The sequence below is a fragment of the Watersipora subatra genome, chromosome 4, assembly GCF_963576615.1.
Source record: "Watersipora subatra chromosome 4, tzWatSuba1.1, whole genome shotgun sequence".
NCBI lineage: Eukaryota > Metazoa > Bryozoa > Gymnolaemata > Cheilostomatida > Watersiporidae > Watersipora > Watersipora subatra.
The window spans coordinates 54,179,554-54,188,655 of record NC_088711.1 but is presented as its reverse complement, the minus strand read 5'-3'; the positions used below and the strand labels follow the sequence as shown (position 1 = coordinate 54,188,655).

Genomic DNA, 9,102 nt, shown 5'->3' with positions numbered 1-9,102 from the left:
TTTCATGCTTTTCATATTTCTACTAGACTGAACTGTTGTACTATATTTTTTATTTTATTGTAAGACATTTTAGGAAAAACAAAAGAAATTACAGACTGTGAAGCTTGAATTTAAATGATTAAATACATATATGTACTATATGTTTTACTATATTCATACTATATTTATACTATATTCATACTATATTTGTACTATATTTGTACTATATTTGTACTATATTTGTACTATGTTTGTACTATATTTGTACTATATTTATACTATATTTGTACTATGTTTGTACTATATTTGTACTATATTTGTACTATATTTGTACTATATTTGTACTATATTTGTACTATGTTTGTACTATGTTTGTACTATATTTGTACTATGTTTGTACTATATTTGTACTATATTTGTACTATATTTGTACTATGTTTGTACTATATTTGTACTATATTTGTACTATATTTGTACTATATTTGTACTATATTTGTACTATATTTGTACTATATTTGTACTATATTTGTACTATATTTGTACTATATTTGTACTATATTTGTACTATATTTGTACTATATTTGTACTATATTTGTACTATATTTGTACTATGTTTGTACTATATTTGTACTATATTTGTACTATATTTTTACTATGTTTATACTATATTTGTACTATATTTGTACTATATTTGTACTATATTTGTACTATATTTGTACTATATTTGTACTATATTTGTACAATATTTGTACTATATTTGTACTATATTTGTACTATATTTGTACTATATTTGCACTATATTTGTACTATGTTTGTACTATATTTGTACTATATTTGTACTATATTTTTACTATATTTTTACTATATTTTTACTATATTTGTACTATATTTACATACTCTTGATTATTCACACTTTCCATCATTCAATTTTTGTTATTTCATATTCCATGTATTTGTGCTGATTTGTTTTAGAATCTTGTTTGAAATACCTTTTTACTAAAATTCTTTGGCTTAAATCACCTTTTAGTGCCACTTTATTGGAACAGAGTAGCAGGATTATAACAACAAGTATCATAAGTTTGAAGTTGTTTTTCAAGTGTTTAAAATGAAAGAAACTGAAAGAGTTTAACACTTAGAAAAAAGCCCAGCTAAAAACAAGGCTGGTCAAACTTCAACCAACTTTACAAATTTTACTCGGGTCAAGAAAAGGCACGAGAACATACCACATGTATCACGAGAACATACCACATGTATCATGATGATGTAAGCCATTCTTCTTTGACTGGAAGCCTCCTTATTGTGTGCCACACTGTTCTGTTTCTGTTTGCAACAAATCAAAACAAATATCCGTTTTTTATTTATATTTGCAGAAATATACAATGTAGATATTGTATTATTTCCAGCTAATATTAACTACCATTTTTCTATTTCAAATTGGAGTTGTAGTAATTTTGTAGATAGAGCAAACTATCCATCCTCACCTATTAGTTAAAGGCGTTTATTTTAATTTTTTATACCAGATTATTTGATATGATTTTAAAAAGTGACACAATTTCTCTTTTGTTTATATCAATATAGTGCGATAAGTTATTTACTAAAAATGGTATTCGGTTGAATTAGCTTCTTCTTACTATTAATTAATCAAGTTATTATAGTTCTTCTAACGATTTGCTGCCTCATGCTGCCATGTCTGAGTTAAGATATCTGCTGTCTCATGCTACCATGTCTGAGTTAAGATATCTGCTGTCTCATGCTACCATGTCTGAGTTAAGATATCTGCTGCCTCATGCTGCCATGTCTGTGTTAAGATATATGCTGCCTCATGCTGCCATGTCTGTGTTAAGATATATGCTGCCTCATGCTGCCATGTCTGAGTTAAGATATCTGCTGTCTCATGTTGCCATGTCTGTGTTAAGATATATGCTGCCTCATGCTGCCATGTCTGTGTTAAGATATATGCTGCCTCATGCTGCCATGTCTGTGTTAAGATATATGCTGCCTCATGCTGCCATGTCTGAGTTAAGATATCTGCTGTCTCATGCTACCATGTCTGAGTTGAGATATCTGCTGTCTCATGCTGCCATGTCTGAGTTAAGATATCTGCTGTCTCATGCTACCATGTCTGAGTTAAGATATCTGCTGTCTCATGCTACCATGTCTGAGTTAAGATATCTGCTGCCTCATGCTGCCATGTCTGTGTTAAGATATATGCTGCCTCATGCTGCCATGTCTGAGTGAAGATATCTGCTGCCTCATGCTGCCATGTCTGGATTAAGATATCTGCTGCCTCATGCTGCCATGTCTGAGTTAAGATATATGCTGTCTCATGCTGCCATGTCCGAGTTAAGATATCTGATACCTCATGCTGCCATGTCTGAGTTAAGATATCTGCTGCCTCATGCTGCCATGCCAGAGTTAAGATATCTGCTGCCTCATTCTGCCATCCCAGAGTTAAGATATCTGCTGCCTCATGCTGCCATCCCAGAGTTAAGATATCTGCTGCCTCATGCTGCCATGCCAGAGTTAAGATATCTGCTGCCTCATTCTGCCATCCCAGAGTTAAGATATCTGCTGCCTCATGCTGCCATCCCAGAGTTAAGATATCTGCTGCCTCATGCTGCCATCCCAGAATTAAGATATCTGCTGCCTCATGCTGCCATGTCAGAGTTAAGATAAATTTATGAAACACTAAACAGTGTCAAGCAAAAGTAATTATGTTCTATTGTACATAAAACAGTTAGAATATTGCTGTGTAAACCTGATGTTTGAACAAAAATATTGTTATGCTATTTTATTTATAAACAAGTTGACAACGAATTTTTTTTGGCAATAAGCTATTATTAGCAGGTTTGAATTCGGTTCTACATTGATCGTGCCAACGGTAATAAGACGTATTTCACATTAAAATAACATGCTATCATAGCTTGATCAGGAAAAGGAGTGACCTGACCTTTGACACTGTTAAGATACTCTAATTATCATTACTGCTATTTTACATAGACCATTATTCTTCTTCTCCTAATAATTATACAAGTACTTTTATCCTGTTACTGTCCCCCTTATCTGTGCAATTTAAGTTTGCCATCAATACTTTATCTTTTGTTACCTCGTGATAATGTATCAGCCTATGGAAACTGAACAAAATATTTAATCGATTTGTCTTATCTTGACACTATGCTATCATTTTAAAATCGCCATGAAGATCTTGCTACCTCTACTATATCAGTGCTGTAGGATACAAAAGGTTTGCGTGTATCTTGTGTATGTTTTTATAGTCTTGAAAACAGGAAAATCATGTTCGATCTGAAAAAAACTCTGCTTACATGAATTCTATAGCAGTTAACTTCTCGAATACGTGAGAACATAAGCAATGAGAGATAGTAACCAGTTAGAATTAGTTAAAACTAACAACTAACATTTGTTGACATTGACGCATTTCACTCCAGTTTAGTTATTCAAAGATAACACAGTATGTATTGTTGTTCTATCTTAACTGACACTCTGATGCAGTTTCAAAAGCTATTCAAAATTTATTTAAAATTTATTTATCAGTTTCATATTTTCCATTAGTTTAGTTTCATGTCGGAAAACCAAGGCAAGCTGATAGGTCCTTACATTTATAATCAGGCCCGTATTCCCTGAGGCGGCTGGCCGGCTGAGCCACCCCAACTTTTTGGGATTTTTTCACAGCTAAGTACAGTCAAACTCGGATAACTCGCCCTCGGATAAAATGTAACATTTCATCTCAAACACAAGGTTAACTCGAATGGATTTGTTTGGTCAGTTCCAACGCAATGATAAATTGCTTCAGATAACTCGACCTCAACATCATTTATTCGAAAAGTTATTTGCCCAACGGCCATGGACACGGTTTTTATCGCTGTAGAATATCACTTCATTCCAAGCCATAAAGACAAACAACAACTTTTAGTAGTTCTTAGGCGTCATTATTATCATCATCAGCGGCAAAATATTCATGTTAACGACTTTTATAAAAGTTTACAAAAGATCAAGTTTTACCAAACACCTGCTTGGCTATGTCCCATCAAAAGCGTAAAACCTCTGAATAAACTTAAAATAAAATCAGCAAAATTGATCTTTGTTAAAACGTCAAAAGAAAAAAGATGTCTTGTTTCTGAGCGTTTTAACTGCGGTCAAGTTTTGCCTGATTTGATTTAAAAAACGTCTCGTCAATCACATCACCTAAAACAAAATAAGTCTTCAAAAATAGAAACATGTTGATACTTTCCGATAAAATTTTTTAAAACTTCACACGAGAGGCCCGGCTGAGGCCCTACATAAGAGAAACCTGTTGGGAGCTTACACCGCCCTCCTCCACACCCTAGGTGTTCATAACTAGTCGCCTAACATTTGCCGCCCCATCTTGCAACCAGTGAATACATGCCTGTTTATAATTAATGTAATTCTTTCACTCACTTTCATTTTAATTTATTATATTTTTATGCATAACTTGCTCCTCAAAACCTATGTACCTATTGCACTCCCTTCCCTCAGTTAAGGGTCATCCTTTAACTCTACGTTTACCCCTCAATCTTTTTAATAGTTTGGTCTAAGATACTTTTTGTCGTATTTGTGACATTAAAACAACTCAATCCTACATATTTTCTTAATTTTGTTTGAAAGAACATAAGATGACATAGTTTTGTTGCATACTCTGAGCTTACCTGTACATATCTGTCCAGTAGATGTACTATTACTATATTATTACTATTATTACTATATTAATACTATTCTGATTGTCATATTTCAATAGTTGTGAACTAGTGGCTCTGTTTCGTTCAATATTAATCTCAATTATTGGTTATTGTCAAAGTTATCTAACAATAACCAAGTTGTTATCAGAGAGTTGTTGATAGGTTATTTTTAAAAATTGCTTTAAAAGGATATACAGTATTAATAATGAATCAAATTTTAAGATTGCAATAATATAATTTAATAGAAAGTAATATAGTGTGATATGACATAATAAAGCATTACAATATATAACAATGTGTTATGGAAAGTAATAAAATCTAGTTTTATGTATTTTAATATATTATAATACAGTGTAATATAGTAGTACTTATTATACTATATTATAATATTCTACAATGTACACTATAATATAACAAACTATTATAAGATGTAATAGAATATAACATTATATTAAAGAGTGTATAAAACAAGGTATGGGATTAATACTGGGATTAGCATTAGTAATTAGTAAGCAGTAAATAGTTTAGTGCTTGTAATCAATTTCTAGCCCATAGTTTGTACTAACTATATCAGGGTTAGTATTGAGCTAGAATCAGCTTACTAGTACATGTATTGGTATTTGCAGTTGTATTTGCCATCAGCCGTGGACCGAACTTGGTACCATCGTCATCGAGGAACTCTGAGTGTCATCATAGTTATGTACAGCCATTAGCTTTAGTAGTAGTTATATTGCTGTAACTAGTTAGTCGGGTAAAAGAATTAACCAACATCAAAAACGCCGTGTCTCAACTAAAACAAAAAATACAACAATTAATCATCTTTGCTCTTATTTCTGATTCTCTGTTTGTTTAATTTCTCTGTTTGTTGTGACTTCTGCATAGTTTATTTGACTACACTCTGTACATAACCTTTCCATGACTAATCAGGCATTTCTCACTATGGCGCACTTGATGTGGAATGCACAAGTTCATTCAATTTTTTTGTAGAAGTTCTGCTTTTGTTTATGTGAAATATAATGCAAATATCTGCGGTTTTTCTGTTATTAGCCAATAATGCAGAGGCTGGCTTTCATGGAAAGTCAAAGCTTTTGAAAAACTGGCTTTTCACAGGAAAGCTTGGGAACTATCTAACAGGTCTCGCTACATAATCAAGCATGAACCAGTTGGTTGGAGAGAGAAGCCTCAGATAGGAGAGTGAGTCTGTCGATGCAGTGAGTTGCGGTGCCTTTGCTGACAGTAAAACTGCATGTGGTGGTCCGACTTGAGAATCCATCGTATCATAACGAGGCTGCTTATTTGACTTGCGTACAGGCTGGCAGAAGGGAATGCCATGAGATTGGTGACAGCATTTTGCTGTGGACTTTTGCATCGCTGCGATGGTGAAAGCTAGTAAAAAAGGAAGTTGGTGTGCCGTCATAGCAGCTTGGTGCTGCGTAGCAACATCTTTGTTCCTGACAGTTTGTGAGCATACAGTGTTCTACGCTGAGAATAAATCCTATTTAAGCAGAAGCTATTCAACCTGGTAACTTAGTATTTTGCTGAGACGCTGTATGTGAATAAATTTAGTTATATTTCAACGACAGACGTTTGTCTTGTTACAATTTTGCCGATAATTACGGTGTAATTTTTGAAATTAAGCGTACATGTAATTATATTATTGAAATTCTTAAGCATGGATATAAGGAGTTGTATATTCACGTCGAAAATACATTGGTATTCAACATTAGTAGCTGGAAGAACATAACTCTTCTCAAACCATATTCGGCTAGATCCGCTAGAACCATAGATATAGTAAGGGATTACTCATTGAACTTAAAACCCCTGGAATGGCAAGAGGTCACTCGCGAGTACGGAAATCCGGTCGACGCCATTATCAGTTAATGTTCAAGTTAATTTCATTGCGTTCAATGTGAGAAAGAAATCTAATTTCAGATTTAACAGCTATGGAAGGTCACGAATACACCGCTCAATCAAAGGAACAGACTACTGAGATTGCTACTAATAATTTATGCACGAGAGATAAGGGTGTAGGTGCACAGTGCTATTGTTATTCCATGAACTGCAAAAACCGCAAGAATGGACTTTTAAAGGAAAAGGCATGACATTTCACAAGTGAGTCACTTCTACTACTAGTTCTATTACTATTGCTCAAGTCTACGACTACTAATAGTTGTGCTACTACTAGTTAGTACTGCTACTAGTTAGTTCTACTACACTAGTCACTGGGTGAGTGAGAGTCGATCAGTGTCACTACTGATTGTACGAGTTTGACTGTATTTTGTCGGTGACTAGATAAATTTATAAGCTAGTGAGTGAAATGCTCTTCCTTCAGAACGAAGGTTTTTTATTATTTAAATTTTGATTTTTTTTATATTAATATTTTGGAACTACAACCCATTAGGTTATTTCTAAATATTTATATTTGAAGGAAGTGTTTGTCGTGCTTATAATATTATTTATTGTTGTACCTAGATCTAGCTAGCAGTAAGGAGATAAGAGTAATAATACTATTGTAATTACTACTGTTGCTAACTAACTACAGTTTCATTTTAATTTTTAGATTTCCAAACAAAGCAACTGAGAACTCTCGTTATTTACAATGGTATCGCAACCGCAGAAGAGTGAATAAGCCTGATCCTTGAGCACTTATCTGCAACGAACATTTCAATGATCTATGTTTTGACAGCAGGTTAAAACGTTCGACTGAAGCCATTTAAAGGTAATATTTTTCAATGTTGAATGATACTTTTCAATGATTGAATTTAAAACCATATTGTCAAGCACAGTGCTGCAAGGTTGCTCAACTTAAAGTAGCCATACATATTTGAAAGAAATTTAGAAACCTCAAACAGCACCCAAAACAGTGATAGCTGCCACAGCAATTGCCTATGAATATGTCTGCAGCTTAGCAGTTGTGTGATCTGTTCTTTGTGATTCTTCATCTTCGTTTCTGGGATTTAATGTCCAACGCATAAATTATGCTGTCCTTTTTATCAAATGTTAACTGTGTAAACGTTTTTTCATTTCCTAGTTGTAATAAAACTACATAATACTCCTGCAAATCATAAATTCCAAATTGATAGCAATAACTTTCAATTTAGAACACAAAACATCTTTTTGGAACAAAAAAAATCAAAAAAATCGATTTAAATAAAAAAATCAAATAAAACAATAGAAATCGATCTTTTTGATTTAAAAAAAATCATCGATTTTTAACAACCCTGCCTACAACACAACAGGGTAAGACATGGTGTATCTTTTCATATCAAATAACGGTAATGTGAATTTTAGTTGCAAGTCAACCATTAAGCTTTATGCCTATGATGGGTGTGAATGACTTCCAGTGAAAATTGCTACATTTTCATTTTACATAGCGATATGGTAGCATTTTGAGCTGTTTTATTTTCATTTATTTTATTAGTTGTATTGTTGTTTATTAAGGGTACTATGTTTATGTGAATAAGACATTCATTTTTGTTGATTTTATGTAATTGTTATAATTGATGCTTTTGTTTAGGGGGTTGGAATAATAATCCTACTGTTACTCAGTTTAAGGCTACCTTCACAAACTTATCATCAAATGTGGTGCAGAATCAGATGCTAGTAAGACAGGTAATGTTACTGCTCAAAACGAGATTCTCATCATACAGGCTACTCCAGAAGTTGATCAGTTTGTGGAACTCAATGATTTCAGATGTCAAATTTCTGTTATAGGTAACAGTATAGTCTATATAGCTGGCTACATTGTGCAAAAGCTAACTAAAGTGCTGTCGTGACATTGGCCGTCAGTCGCTGGTTACGGACTAAGTCAAATATCCAGTACCGACATCTCTATACTCTACTCAAGCTACAAAACAATGGAGGACTGGTGCTTCCATCAGACGATGTCATCAGGATCCTGCTAGTTGCAGATCAATACTTTCGTATTCATACAAAGCCAGATCCACTCCATTGTGTGGTGTATTTTATCAATAGTGTAAGGTCTAGTGATGTGTTATGCTTTGGGAAACACCTTACGGATATGGCAGATGGCATATCCAACCACTGCGTCATTGTCAAAAACCTTATTGAGTCGTTTTATGATCTCCGACAGCATCATTATGCTAAAATCCTACACTCAAACTGCAAGGTGCATCTTTGTGGCATACAATACTAAAGTAGTACTTTTTAAAGGCCAGTAACAATATAATCACTGTAATATTCATCTGCAGCTGTTGTTGTGCTGTTATTCCTAATCTAATTTAGTTCTAAGAAACTGATGCACCTTGACTCAATATTCAGTGGTATACAAATCTCCTTTTACACAGTTTCTGTAACGTGTATGTATAAGTTTAATTATCTGATTACACTAATTCCTGCATTTCCTTGTTTGCATTATTTTGATTATTCTCTATTAAAACGGTTTTTA

The 9,102-nt window shown here is 33.5% G+C and overlaps 1 long non-coding RNA gene across 2 annotated transcripts; it reads left to right on the top strand.

Annotated features, from left to right (window-relative positions):
• The first annotated feature begins 6,576 nt into the window (after positions 1-6,576).
• On the top strand, positions 6,577-8,936 carry LOC137394729 (uncharacterized). 2 transcript variants are annotated; one of them, XR_010978363.1, is made up of 3 exons: positions 6,577-6,806; positions 7,255-7,413; positions 8,409-8,936. It is a non-coding gene; the product is annotated as an uncharacterized lncRNA (long non-coding RNA). The 2 variants fall into 2 exon arrangements; XR_010978362.1 differs by having other exon boundaries at positions 8,212-8,936.
• Positions 8,937-9,102: the final 166 nt, after the last annotated feature.